This window comes from Terrapene carolina, unplaced genomic scaffold (genome assembly GCF_002925995.2).
Source record: "Terrapene carolina triunguis isolate 2854851 unplaced genomic scaffold, T_m_triunguis-2.0 Scaffold236, whole genome shotgun sequence".
Classification (NCBI taxonomy): Eukaryota; Metazoa; Chordata; order Testudines; family Emydidae; genus Terrapene; species Terrapene triunguis.
Genome location: NW_020664587.1, coordinates 11,643,156 through 11,657,569, shown reverse-complemented (window position 1 = coordinate 11,657,569; position 14,414 = coordinate 11,643,156). Strand labels below are relative to the sequence as shown.

Sequence of the window (14,414 nt, the reverse complement as noted above, 5' to 3'; positions counted from 1 at the left end):
CTGCTTCCAGTCTTACATGGCCATGCAAAGTGCTAGATATAATATATGGCCTAGTGGCTAGAGCACTGAACTGGAAAGATGTGGGTTCTCTTCCCAGCTCGTCACTGGCCTGCTGGGTGACCTTCGGCAAGTCACTTCCCCCTTGTTGTGCCTCAGTTTCCCCATCTGTGAAATGGGAACAATGATAGTGATCCTCCTTTTGTAAAGTGTGTTGAGACCTTCTGATGAAAAGAACAATTAGACTCTGGAACTCATTGCCATAGGAAGTTGGTGAGGCCAGGAGCTTAACAAAATGGAATTGGACCTTCATCTGAATAACAGGAAGATCCAGAGTTGTCATCATAATTAATTGAAACAAATTTTGTGAAAGGCATATTAAACCTAATGCATCGGGACCTAAGCCAATCCCTGTTGCAGATCAGGGGGAGACCTAATGGGGAGGGGAGCAGATGGCCCCACATCTGCCTTCTGCCGGGTTCTTGAACCTTCCTCTGAATTAGCTGAGCTAAATGGACCTTGAGTCTGATCCAATCTGGCAATTCCTGAGGTCCTAAAGCTTTATTCTCAGCCCCCCACAGGGAAACACACTAATAACCTGGCCGGTTTATTTACTGTTAGACTGGTGTATAACCTAAACCTAATTTAAACATCCTAGAACTCGCTAAGTTACCATTAGCCAGGGTTCCTGAACTGTTGTGTGCGCCTGTGTGAGGCAAAACATGGCTGGATGGCATCACAAAAGCGGCACCAGGTAGCCTGGCTAAACTCGCGAGAGGATAGAATTACCTTATTCTGACCGGGTTTCGCTTTTACTGTCCATAGGCCTAGCAGGGATGCCGCTGTTTGAGTTTAGGACACAAAAATAATTTGAATCTGTGTGACTATCTTTTGAGGTTCTACAACGCATCCTTGCGACCACCGTACACGTTGTTACTTATGTACCACCGCTATGTCCTTAACCTCGCATACCGGGCTGCTCTCTTCGGACACCAGATCTTTACTAGGAACAGAAACCTCACTACTAAATTTAACTTCATCCTAAACCCCACAGACCAAACCTCGCTGCTAATTGAAACCTCGCTGCTTTATTGTAGAGCTCCATAAAGAGCTGGCTATTGCTAGTTGTTATACCATAAGCTTGCTGGCATCCTACACACAGATGTGGCTCTTGTGCCGCATCCTTTTGAAACAAAGCCTTTAGGAGGCTGGACAGTACCTCTAGGTGCTATCCTCTGCTTATAAAGCTGACTTCATGAGTGATTTGTGGTGGAACGTGGATATGAGGGCCTCCTATGATGGAGACTCCATTTCAGTGTCAAAAGATATCACAGTGGGCCCAGAAAATAAATACGTTGCTGTTAGCCTGAGTGAGAAGCCTGCTAAAATGGAGTGGGATGTGGGGGAGCAGAAAGGGGGAGAAACTAGACCAGAAAATGCCTGTTTGGCACAAATTCGGCAGTAACTTTGTCCCTGCTGGGGATACCCTGGGTCAGTCTAACCAGGTTCGTCTCTTCTACAATCTCCAGTTTAAAGACCAGGCTGTGAAACTGTAACCCAAAAGTTATTTCCACCTTAACACGCTGGAAAAGGTGGAAATCCACGAATGCCTTCAAAAGCAACTGCCTCGGGAAAAGGCTGGATGTTAAGTGGAATGGATTTACAACAACTGCTGATCGCCAAAGTTATCCAGAAAAGGAGGTGGAAATATTGGGGACGTGTGGTAAGAGCAAAGACCGAGTGTCTGCTGCTGCAGGCTTGCCATTAAGCAGCTGGAGGAGGAATATGTAAAAGGGGCCACTGAAAACCCCTCTGTCAAACAGTGCTCAGAGAGTCCGTCTACACTGCAATAAAAGGGCTGTGGCACAGCTGCGGCCGGCCCAGGTTGGGCTCGGGTTGCGGGGCTCAAAGTTGCAGTATAGACGTCCAGCCTCTGAGACCCTGCGAGGGGGCTGGGTTTAGGCCAAGCTTGAATGTGACACTGTCATTTTTAGCCCCGCAGCCCATGCCCAAATCAGCTGACCCAGGCGCTGAGACTCGGTGCTGTGGGTTTTTTTATTGCAGACGTACCCAGAGAGGGAACACTCGTGGGGCTTAACAACATAGAGGACATGCAAGGATTGGCCCAGGATAGACAGGGATGGCAGAGCCTTTTGTGCCCTGAGTAATGTCTGATGCTGCAGGATGGAGTCCGGTTCAGATCTGTTCCAGCACACGACGGCGTCTGTAGGTTGTGGAAGCGGACTAGGATGATAAACTCACCTAATTTTCAGCAGCCGTGTATTAGTAATTCACTCTTATCAGAACTGACTTCAAAATACAGGGCCAGTTCTGCCCTGATGTAAGTGGGCACAACTCCGAGTGGAGTCAGCGGGCACTGCGTTGCTTCCAATTTCGGCATACGTGGGCTCGGAGATCCACCAAACAGGAAGGATTGATGACCATGGAGCAGAGCGTGCAGGGGACCCACCAGCTCCTCTCTTCCAGCAACAGGGTGGAACAAGCTAACGACGTCAGGACACTGAATCAGGATTCAAAATAAAACGCTAACGGTTGCTCCTTATTGCTGGAATCCGGTCAGGCTGGGGACTGTCTAACGCTTCTGCCACTGTCCTAGCTGTATTAATGACATCTAAAGTGATGGTATTTCTATCCAGCACCTCTGTTCCTGAAGACTAATGCACAAAGTTCACTGCGACAAACCAAAGGAAGCTAATCAGAAGAGGGGCTTCATCTGGAAGGGCAGGCTTTGATTGTGGAGGAGGCATTTCTAGAACAAAAACAGCAATATCTGAAACACGAGACCTTGTAGTAATGGGTGACTTTTCCAGCAGCCATCTGGGTAGTTAAACTAATACGGCAAAACACAAAATTCCCAAGAAGTTTGTGTCAAGTATCAGGGGGTAGCCGTGTTAGTCTGTATCTACAAAAACAATGCATTTGAAGAAGTGAGGTTTTTTACCCATGAAAGTTTATGCCCACATAAATCTGTTTTGTGGAATGTCCTGGGGACAACTTTTTGTTTGAGAAGGTGGAGGAAGTAGCCAGTGGGACAGCCAGTTTAGACTGGAGTCTGACTAACAGGGAGGAATTGCTTGCAGATCTGAAGGTTGAAGGCAGTTTGGGGGGGGAAAGTGATCATGAAATGGTAGATTCCTTTATTCCAAGGAAAGGAAGGAGTCAGACCAGCAGAATAAGGACAGTGGACTTCAAAAAAGGAAACTTTCACGAACGCGGAGAACTGGTAGGGAAGGTCCCATGGGAAGCAAATCTAAGGGATAAAAGAGTTCAGGAGAGCTGGCAAAGAAGCTATTAAAGACACAACAGTAAACTACCCTGATGCAGAGGAAGTATAGGAAGAATAATAACAGGCCAATATGGCTTAACCAGGAGCACTTCAATGACCTGAAAATCAAAAAGGAATCCTACAAAAAATGGAAACATGGACAAATGGCTAAGGCTGAGTACAAACAAATACCACCAGCATAGAGACAAAAAAGGGCTAAGGCACAAAACGAGTTACACCCAGCAAGGGACATAATAGGCAACGAGAAGAGGTTCCCTACGTAAATTAGGAGCAAGAGAGAGATGAAGGCAAGTGAAGGGCCTCTACTTAGCAGGGAAGGAGAATGAATAACTGATGATATCAAGAAAGCTGAGGTGTTTGATGCCAGTTTTGCTTCAGCCTTCACTAAAAGGGTTAAGGGTGACCAGATTCTTAGCACAATTAATATTAACCACAAGGGGGAAGGAACACAAGCTGAAATAGGGAAAGAACAGGTTAAATATTCAGATGGGCTAGATATATTCAAGGTAGCAGAACCTGGGAAAATCCATCTGAGGGTACATATGGAATTAGCTGAAACAATCTCAGAACTATTAGTGATTCTTCTATATGAGTTCTCAAAGGTACAGCTGAGGTCCCAGAGGACCGGAGAAGGGCAGACATAGTACCTACATATCTTTAAAAAGGGGGACAAAGAAGACCCAGGGTATTACAGACCAGGCAGTCTAACTTCTATACCCGGAGAGATACTGGAACAGATGACTAAACAATCAATTTTTAAGCACTTAGAGGATAATAGGGTTACAAGTAATATCCTGCATGGATTTGTCAAGAACTAATCATGCCAAACCAACCTAATTTCCTACTGGCCTAGTGGATGGGGTGGAAGTGGTAGACGTGATGTATCTTGATTTTTAGTAAGGCTTTGGGCGCAGTCCCACATGACATTCTCATAAGAAAACTAGGGAAATGTGATGGAAATTACTATAAGATGAGTGCAAAACTGGTTGAAAGACCGTACTCAAAGGGTAGTTACACCCTCTCAGTTTGACAACAACACTGGGTCAGTCCTGGGGCCGTTGGTCAATAATTTCATTAATGACTTGGATAGCAGAGTGGAGAGTGTGCTTATGAAATCTGTGGCTGATATCAAGCGGGGAGGGATTGCTAGCATTTTGGAGGACAGGATTAGAATTCCAAACATCCTTAACAAACTGGAGAATTGGTCTGAAATCAATAAGATGGAATTCGATAAAGATAAGTGCAAAGTACTTCACTGAGGGGAAAAAAATCAAATGCACAATTACAAAATGGGAACTAACAGGCTAGGTGGTGGTACTGCTGAAAAGGATCTGGGGCTTAGAGTGGATCACAAATTGAATCTGAGCCAAGAACGTGATACTGCTGTGAAAAAGGCTAATATCTTTCTGGTGTGTAATAACAGAGGCGTTGTATGCAAGACACAGGAGGTAATTATCCTGCTCTACTCAGTCCTGGTGAGGCCTCAGGAGCTGGAGTACTGCATCCAGTTAAGGGTACCACACTTGACAAATCAGAGAGTGGCCAGAGGAGAGCAACAAAAATGATAAAAGATTTAGAAATCCTGACCTATGAGGCAAGGTTAAAACCCAACAACTTGGGCATGTTTACTCTTGAGAAAAGAAGACTGAGCGGGGACCTGATAACAGTCTTCAAGCATGTTAAGAGCTTTTATAAAGAGAGGTTTCAGAGTAGCAGCCGTGTTAGTCTGTATCCGCAAGAAGAAGTGGGTTGTAACCCACGAAAGCTTATGCTCTAATAAATTTGTTAGTCTCTAAGGTGCCACAAGTACTCCTGTTCTTTTTATAAAGAGAATGGTGGTTCTCCATGTCCACTGAAGGTAGGACAAGACTTAATGGGCTTAATCCGCAGCTAGGGAGATCTAGGTTAGATATCAGGAAAACCTTTCTAACTACAGTATAAGGGTAGTTAAGATCTGGAATAGACTTCCAAGGGAGGTTGTGGAATCCCACTATCGGAGGTTTTTGAGACCAGGTTGGACACACTCCTGTCAGGGAAGGTCTAGGTTTATTTGGTCCTGCCTCAGTGCAGAGGGCTGGACTAGATGGCCCTCAAACGTATTCAGTGTCGTCAAATGTATTTAGCGTCCTAACTTCCATTGAAATCAGTGGGCATTAGGAGCTTAAATACCTTTGAGGACCTGGGCCCACATTACACCCTGAACGCTCTCTAACGAGGTGTGCAAATGGAGAGAGAGCGATGGTCGACAGGCCCGATTCAGAGATGACTTGGCCTTCAGAGATCCCAGGCATGGCTCGAATCCCTGGCTCGGAGATACTTCTCAGGAACAAGGGCTCGTTTTTTGGCCTTTGTATGCACCAGAGTGCATCCAACGACAGGGGACCCCACAGCTCCGAACCGGGCATTCTTCCCCTCCCCCCGCCCCCTCCAGTGGTATGGAGACTCTGCAGCTCCTCAGTTTGTCACACGTACTTTTTGTAAAAGTCACGGACAGGTCACAGGCTTCCGTGAATTTTTCTTTATTGCCTGTGACCTGTCCGTGATGTTTACTAAAAAATATGCGTGACAAAATTTTAGTCTTAGTCATGTTAGGTGTGTGTAGGACCCATGGCTCCTGAAAGTTGTGTTGGGGGTGGGGGATATTGATCATCCTAGCAGGGGAGATATGTCTGCAGGTTTCACATCTGTTGTTCTGGCAGGGTCTGGTGCTGCTTTGAATTGCTGTGTCCTAGTGATGAGGAGCTGGGTGAGATTTTGGGGCGGGGGGAGAGGGTTGTTTGAAGGCCAGAAGAGTGGGTTCGTGAAAGATTTATTTCAGGATGTGGACCCCATCAAGTATAGGTTGTAACTGTTTGATGGTACCCATATGGATTCTAGTGTGGGGTGGCAGGTGACAACTAGGAGTGTACAGTGGATGGGGTTTTTCCCCCTGTGCTGAAGCAGGTTCTTCTGGGGTATTTGGGTGACCCGTTCTATGACACAATTGACTCTGGTGTGTCCTTGTTTAGTGAAGGTGGATTTAGGTGTGTTTCCCGGACTACTTCTTTGGAGCAAATTCTGGGGTACCTAGTGCCTGGCTGTAGATAACCGATTTCATGATGTGTCCGGGGCGGGGGAGGGAGTTGCTGGATATGCGGACGTAAGTGTGGTTATCTGTGGTTTAGATAGTTGTAACCCAACCATTTCACTAACAAACAAAAATAATGAAACGTCTGATTCACTAGGGCACTGCAAAATTACATTTTAAAATGTAATTTTAAAATGAAGGTACTTTATATCCATCAGAATTAAAAAAAAAAAATTACAAATGCTAGCCCTGCACTTTCATGTTTGTGTGAGTTGTACTAGTAGAAGAATGAAGTGTATAATGAAAGACTGTCAGAGAACCTTAGCAGCACTAATGCATACCACTGTCTGTAACACACGCACACTATCTCCCGTCTCCTTACACATCAAAACAGACCTACCTTTTTTGAGTCCCTCCCCTACAAACCTTCTCCACCCATTGCCTGCAGGGCAAGCTCACCTTTGGAACTGTTTGTGATAGGACCAAGTATGGGAGCCGTATTGCCCCATCGGCATGTTCCAAACTTTTAATTTAAGATTCCAGTCACCTTCATTTCAAAAGGAAACTAAAAGCTGCCTCATGCTCCCAACCCCAGAGCTAGCGAGAGAAGAAGCCAACAGAAGCTGTAGGAACCTGATGCAGCCTTCAGGGAGTTACTATCCACTCCGGTTATTTTGGGAAATACAGATGAGGAGCCACCCATTTTAATGATTTACTTATGACCCAGGAATTTGAGCTGGGCAGCCCAGTACCTACTAAGGATATTTTCTTTCTTTGTCACACTCAGTGGGTAGGCCCGGTCAGTAAGAACCAGTCTGCGGTAGTCACTCCACAAACGAGGGTGTTACGTGGGGAAGGATTGAGCCATTTTAGGACAAACTGGGATTCATATTACCCAGACAGGGTGGCCTGGATGCATGTTCTATAAAATGACCTGGACGTGACTTTCTGACAATACAAATGCAGCCCCTTTCTGAGACTTCTGAAGCCCTGGCTGTTTTAAAGAGGGGTTTTTCTACTTGCCAGTTCTAGACTGAATCTGCCTGAAAATGCCTCCTCCCCCCGAGGAGCCAGAGAACGAAGACAGGTCTTCTCTGAGCCGTGTAGCTATTTCACTCCTAATAAACACAACAGGGAGATAGCAGAACCCTCCATGTTTACCCAGTAAACTCACCTGCAGAAAGGCATCTAAGGGATACAGTCAAGTCAGGTTCAAAGTCGTTTTTTTGTGCGTCTATAACATTGTCCTAGTTCTAAAATGTGTTCCTCTCCCCTGCTGCTACATGCAAACCTTGCACAAATTAAATGTGAGGGCCAGAGACTCGCCTGACAATACACACCTGCCCGTGTGCAAAGTGCTGTCAGATCCATGGAGCAAACAAAACATGCGTTTTGTCAGTTTCTCAGATGCCAGGTGCAAGGATATTGAGTTACGTGTTTGGTTTTTTTAAGTGAGGGGTCTGAATTTTTATTTTTTTTCCAATTGGCAACATCCCTTTACAAGGCTGCACAATACAACCAAGAAAATGCTCCACTTTTCCAATTTTTGCACTATGTTCTTCTCTCATTTCCATCTTTGTAATTACATGCAGTTGTTTGGCACACTAACGATGCAGGTTTAACAGACCAAGTACCACACGGAAAGCACTTAATAAAATAACCACCAGGTTTTTTTTTTTTCCCAGCCATTATAACAGGTGGCCATTTGATATAGGGCCAGCCAGCTCACCAGGACTCCCAGCACTTTAGCTGTTGGCCTCCGCTTACGAATCCGGGTGGAGCAGTTTTCCTTCCATCCGTTTTAGCAAGTCAGCTGTAGTGCAGCTGAAACAGCTGGGCGGGCCTGGAGTGTGGCTGGAAATGCTTTTCAGAGGTGGCCACTTAATGTAGGGAAAGTTAATATCAGAGAGACGGGAAATCTTAGGGAGACTTAATTATTACCTCTCATTAACCAAAGGGATTGCAAGTAGTGTTCCATAGTGACGTCGCTGCACTTGGTTTTAAGAGCGTGCTTTTCGGAATGAAAGGTAACCCGGAGTGCTTCCGGATTCTAGAAAACAATGCAGCGCATCTCTCGCGTCCTCTTGCTGGGAGATGGGATGCTGGCTGTATTCCCCAGAAAAACTGATGTGGGATCTTTAGCTGACAGCCGCTAGAAGTGAGCAGAAAGAATTTCCATTCAGCCTGGTCACTTACTGAGGGCAGAGTTCTCGACGGCTTCCCAGCACAGCTCCCTCTTTAGCAGCTGACCGCAAAAGCCAAGCGCAAGGTCTGAGCGCACAGTATTGCCGTCTATGGGGTATTTCATCAGCACAGCTAGTTTTTACTTCGAGGCCAATTATTAGCGAAGACAAATTACCTTCAATATTAAAGGCTGCTGTTTTCCCACTCCTGCTGTTCCCTTTGTTCTCTAATGGCTTATGCTCCCTCCCTAGTTCCTCGGATGAATTTCATCTACAGTGGCTCAATAGATCAAGACACGGACTGGGGTAATTGTTTTGTTTTGTGGCAAAGCTTTCTCACAAAACTGGATGAAGGATGTGTGTGTGTGTATGCATGCTTCCTTTAAATGTGCAGCATTTTTGTCCAGAAAGTATAATTTTTTGCAGAGGGGGTAATGGAAATAATAGCCAGACTCCACTGAAACATACTTTCAAACTTCACAAAGTTTTTGTTTGGGAATTGCAGTAACATACGTGTCTTGGAAATGAAGGGACCCAAGCAAAACGGCGTTATAATCCAGTGCAACAGAATTTCGGAACCAATTGTGAATGAATAGGTGGCCGCATTGGAGTGACCCGTGGCCTTTTGCTCCGAAGTTTGCCACAGAAGGAGCCAGGAATTGTTTAGGAAATGAGAAGCCAAGCACAGCTGCTTATCTGCCACATTTTGCCGTGTTTGGGAGTACTTCTAAATCCCTTTTTCCCCTTTGGAAAGCTTCTGTAGTTTATTTTTTCCTGGTTTCAGCTGAAGGGTAGCATCCTTCTTGCATCTCATTTAAATATATTTTAAGACTCCGAAGACTTGATGTGGTTGAATATGCTGGCATCTCCTTCTAATTTAGGGTCTGAAATGGCCATTCGGAGGCAGCCGGGACTAGTAATTACAACTGATGTGTAGTTTATAGAAATGGCCCGCACACAAAAAGTTTTACAATTAAAAAAAAGTGCCTAAAAATACCTTGCAAACAGTCGAGACTTGAAGACTTGCTCTTCAGCACTGCAGAGATTTCTGGCTGGGAAGAGGGTTGAAAGGACTGAAAAGAAAGAGACTGGAATTCTGCGAGAATGCTATGAAGGCGGCCTGGAAGAACCAGTAGAGATTGCAGGATCCCAGCTCTACCCTCTGTAAGGTGCTGAGGTTAGAGAAGCAAGGAGAGCCCCATAGCACATCTGGAGCTTTGCTTCACTCTGGGGAGAGGCTCCTTCAGAAAGTGGTTTTTTTAGATACAAGACCAGAGGGGCAATTTCAACCTTTCCTCGGGCCTGCAGCTGCTTGAGAAAAACGGCAGCCCGGCTTTCTCACACTGAACTTCACTTTGTTCCCCCAGGGTCTCTCTCTCTCTCTCTCTGTCTGCCCTTCCCCGAATTAAAATAACTGAGCGCGTGACAAATGAAAGACACCTTTGAAAGCTCAATTAAGCAAGTCTGGTGGTCTTTTTTATTTATTTATTTTTTCCTCTTTTACCTATTAACTTTTAAAAATCAGAGTGAGCCTGAAAAATAAAAGTGGGGGTGGCTGGGGGGAGGAGGGGATCCAAAGGAGCAGAAGGATTTTGATCCCAAGGGAAGCTGCTGCTCTACTTGCTGTAAAACAGGCCTGCCAGAGACTAAACGCCTCGGCGCCCAAGCTTAGCCTTTACTCAGAGGTGCTGAGATGGTACGAAAGTGGTGCTGGCCCGGTGCTTGGCTGGGATCGCTTGGTAAAGGGTTCAGTCCAGCACGAGAAGAGAGAGAGAGAGAGTCCCAATACACCTCTGGCCTATTGCGTATATAGGTTCTTATACCACGTTTGCCACCACGCTACCCGAACGCCTCCAAGTGGTGCATTAAGCAGTGTGACTCTCGCCTGTCACATGTTGTTTGGTCTCTCAACCTCTGTCCAAGCCTGCCCAGAACCCCTGGTGTGACTCAGCCAGCTGGCCCCTACCGCCGTGGCGTCCCTCCTCCAGCACCTGAGCCAGCTACGTGAAAACTAGTGCAGGCATGTCTACATGAGCTGAATCATCCCCCCCTGCCTGCAGTGTAGACGTACCCTGAGTCTAAGTGCTGCCGGGATGTTTGAACAGTGTCACTAGCCGTGAGAAATAGCATGTCTTCTTTTATTTCCTTCTTCTTTCTTACTCAGTTAAGGTGTGGCCCAGAACAACCACCAGAGCTCTTTCTGCTGGGGGTCATTCGTGTTTCTCAAGCAGTTTGCTCACGAGGTGCGTAAAAGCAAATGGCCAAATTACTTAGAGTAAAGGACTAACTAGACTCTTAAGATAAGTCCTTATTAATATTTGTGAGTGACTTGAACTCTGATTCGGGCCCCTTCTCTAGGGAGGCGTCTAGGACCGGAAAGAGAACCCTAGATGTGGTTTTACTAAGGGCACGTATAAAGCAAGCCGCTGTCTGATTTCACAAGTGATATCTCTCCCTATACTTAACAATATTCTATTTTCCATGTGTAGGGACCTGTCATCCCCAAAGACTATTAGCCAACTCCTACAGCCCCTCTGTTACCAGATGTAGTGCTACAAACATGAGCATTGACCTCAATGGTACCACTCTGGGTAGTAAACACTACACCCAGTAGTAGGTGGCTGCAGGATTGGGCCCTATTTTTGAGCTGTCTCTGCGTTACAGGGAAGTATCAACCAATGTATAGCATAATGCAGCACAGTAAAGGGAGAGGACATTTTTGACCAAGGACATGAGGGTAAACCCCTCCCCCCCTTGTGTTATGAAGCTGGGCACAGGATTGTTAATGTCCACACTGAACAAACGGGACGTCTGACTTGAAATGTTTATCCAGCCATGCAATAAAGAAACCTCAAAACAACCCAGCTATTTTTGCACTTTACCTCCAAAAAGAAATGCAGCCGTGTTAGTCTGGTCAAAGCAAAACCATGGTTTCTGGGACACTGGATTTTCAGCCTGATGCTTAGCTAAGCTAGCCATTCCCACCCAATCAATAATTGTAAATATTTGGACTTGTCATTTAAAGATCTCCCATTCAAGGATCTCGGTGTATTTTTACAAACCTTATTTAAAGGCTTGGAACACTCCCGGGAGGGGGAGGGGAGGTATTATACACAATTTCCAGATGAGTCAACTGGGAAAGAGGTTAAATGACTTGGCAAGGTCTCAAGGAGAGATTCTGTAGCGGACTCTAAACTGAACCCAGGAGTCTTGACTCTCGGACTCTTACTCTACTGACTCGACCAGTGGTTCTCAAACTTTTTTTTTTCACAGACCACTTGAAAATTGCTGAGGGTCTCGGTGGACCACTTGACGATCTTTCCAAATGTTGTTTGTACCGTTCGCTAACTATTGTAAAGCGCTTTGCATAAAAGCACTATATATATAAAAAAGTAATAATAATTAACGTTTTTTGTTCTACAAATAAAAGCACACAACTCATATTTTAATATCAGTAGTCTTAGCTTTCTAATGCGATGGATGTGCCCTCTTTCCCCTGCTGCGGCAGGTCCCGAGCTGGGGCTGGGAGGGGGGGGGGGTCTGTCCCTCTCTCCCCCCACCATGGCAGCCCCCAAGCTGGGGCTGGGAAGGGGGGGGTCCCCTCTCCCCCACTGTGGCAGCTCCCAAGCTGGGGCTGGGAAGGAGGGGGGGGGGCGTCTGTCCCTCTCTCCCCTGCTGCGGCAGCCGCCGAGCTGGGGCAGGGAAGGGAGGGGGAGTGTCTGTCCCTCTCTCCCCCCACCATGGCAGCCCCCGGGCTGGGAAGGAGGAGGGGGTCTCTCCCTCTCTCCCCCATTGCAGCAGCCCTCGAGCTGGGGCTGGGAATGAGAGCCGACTCTCCCCGGCAGCCGCAGCCCTGGAGCTGTGGAAAGTCACCTCTTTGGCCGCCGCAGCCCTGCACGTCCCAAATTCCCCCCACTGCTCCCTCCCACCTACCCTCTAGTCCCCCCAAGGTCACCACCTCACCTTACGTGTGTCTTCTCCAGGGTCCAGGCCCCTAATTAATGGGGCCACGCCTGCGCGGTTCCACTAATTAGATGGGAGGCCCTTCATTCTCTTGTGTGCGGCCGCCCAGGCGCGCACCTTAGAGGGAACTATCTGCGGACTACCTGAATGGAGCTCAGTTTGAGAACCTCTGGACTAGACCATGCCCGGAATGGCTGTTCGTGTTCGTGTAAACTCACTGTCAATGTCTCTCTTCCCATTGCCAGGTTCCTTGCTACGCTAGGATTTAATTAAAACTGATAACTTGTCAATTTTTCAACTCTCTTGGGTGACCTTATCAAAAAGGCTTTACAAAAATCTAGATCCACTGCCTTGTGTCCAGTTCCCTGACACCCACAATTTGTAATTTAATGAAGAACATAACAATATTTGCCTGATCTGTCTCATAAACCCATGTTGCTGTTCACCAAGTTTTCATTTCAGTGCACAGATCAATTACTATAGCATGTGCCCTACTAGGGTCCATAGTTTCCAAGATTAACTTTTGGCCTCCTTTTGATGACTAGGTCTATGTTCTCCAGCCCTCTGACACGTCCCTTGTCCTTAGTTATTGACTGGAAATTCTGACTAGCTGTATTTTCTCCCACTACTTCTTTCAGAGTACTTAGAAGAAAATCATCAGGCACAGCTCACGGAGACAGGTTCCGTTTATTAAAGTATCTTCTATATCAACTTCCAAACTTATCTCATTGCTGTTGTCTTTTTCTTCTACCAGAGATTGAAGAAAAGGGTTAAATATATCTGCCATTAGGAATCCTCTAACTCGTATTCCTTCTCTAAGATTGGTCCTACATCCTCATTGTTTTTCTTTCTATACCTGATGATTTCAAAATCTTTGTTTGGTTCAACCCCTATAAAATATGAGCCGACACATGTCTCAAATACCTCAAATCCTTTCAAAAGGATGAACGCTATGACCCTGAGAAGACTTGACTAACCCATGAGGTACATGCTAAGAACAGCAACCCTTTCCACTGTCTGGATAGGAGATTCCTCCATTAATGTCAAAGCTGCCCTTGTCTGCCCTCACATCGCCTGTTGTGGATAAGTTTACCAGGTGAGGGATTTACAGAAGAGGACATTTGGTGAGCTTCATAGTCCACAGAGAAAGTGACAAATCTTGGCTTGGACCCCACTCAACATCAACCCGGGTTTGATTGACCGCGAAGGCAATGGAGCCTTCTGAATTGGTTTCGTACCGGACATGGAATTTGTGCTGCAGTGGAATTTCGGTGGCGTTTTAGAGACAGTCCCCTTTGTCAATGTGGACAGCTGCAAACCATGGCGCATATTGTTGAGGACTGCAAAATGACTCAACTTCCTGGAGGTCTTCGTGCCTTGAAGATTGTTGATAAGAATGCTGTGGCTTGGCTTGAGTGAATTGCCTACACCAAATAAATAAATGTCAAAGCCTGAGATTTTTATCATAAGCTATAAGGAGATCTCTTAAGTGAATCAGTGGCTTTCAGAACTGCTATAATTAGTTGATTATGCTTATAGGGATTCCCATACTCCTATATGCAGCAAACATGCACCCAACACATGTGGGTGATTAGCAAGTTGTTTAGTTTTCCACGCACGGCATGAAAGCAGCTTGCAAAGTATACTCATTACACACGCAGATTCCCCCCGGGAGGAACCAATCATGGTCTTTTGGAGCATTATTTTAAGTTTTACAGCAAATAAACATAAAAGGTACCTAGAGACCATCTGTGTTAATTGCGCCTGTCTGTGAGTGAGCACATGCTCAGTGAGGGCCTGTTCTTGGGCAGGAGGACGCCCGGTGAAAGCAACACAGGGGAGGTTGGCTGTCCTTCTTTTATTGGAACCCCTTCATTAGATTTCAGTCGGGGGGATT

The 14,414-nt window shown here is 46.1% G+C and overlaps 1 protein-coding gene across 1 annotated transcript in view; it reads left to right on the top strand.

Moving 5' to 3' along the window:
• LOC112108405 (bone morphogenetic protein 8A-like) overlaps positions 1-14,414 on the top strand; it is a 34,714-nt gene that overhangs the window by 1,283 nt on the left and 19,017 nt on the right. The gene's annotated exons all lie outside the window — the stretch shown is intronic.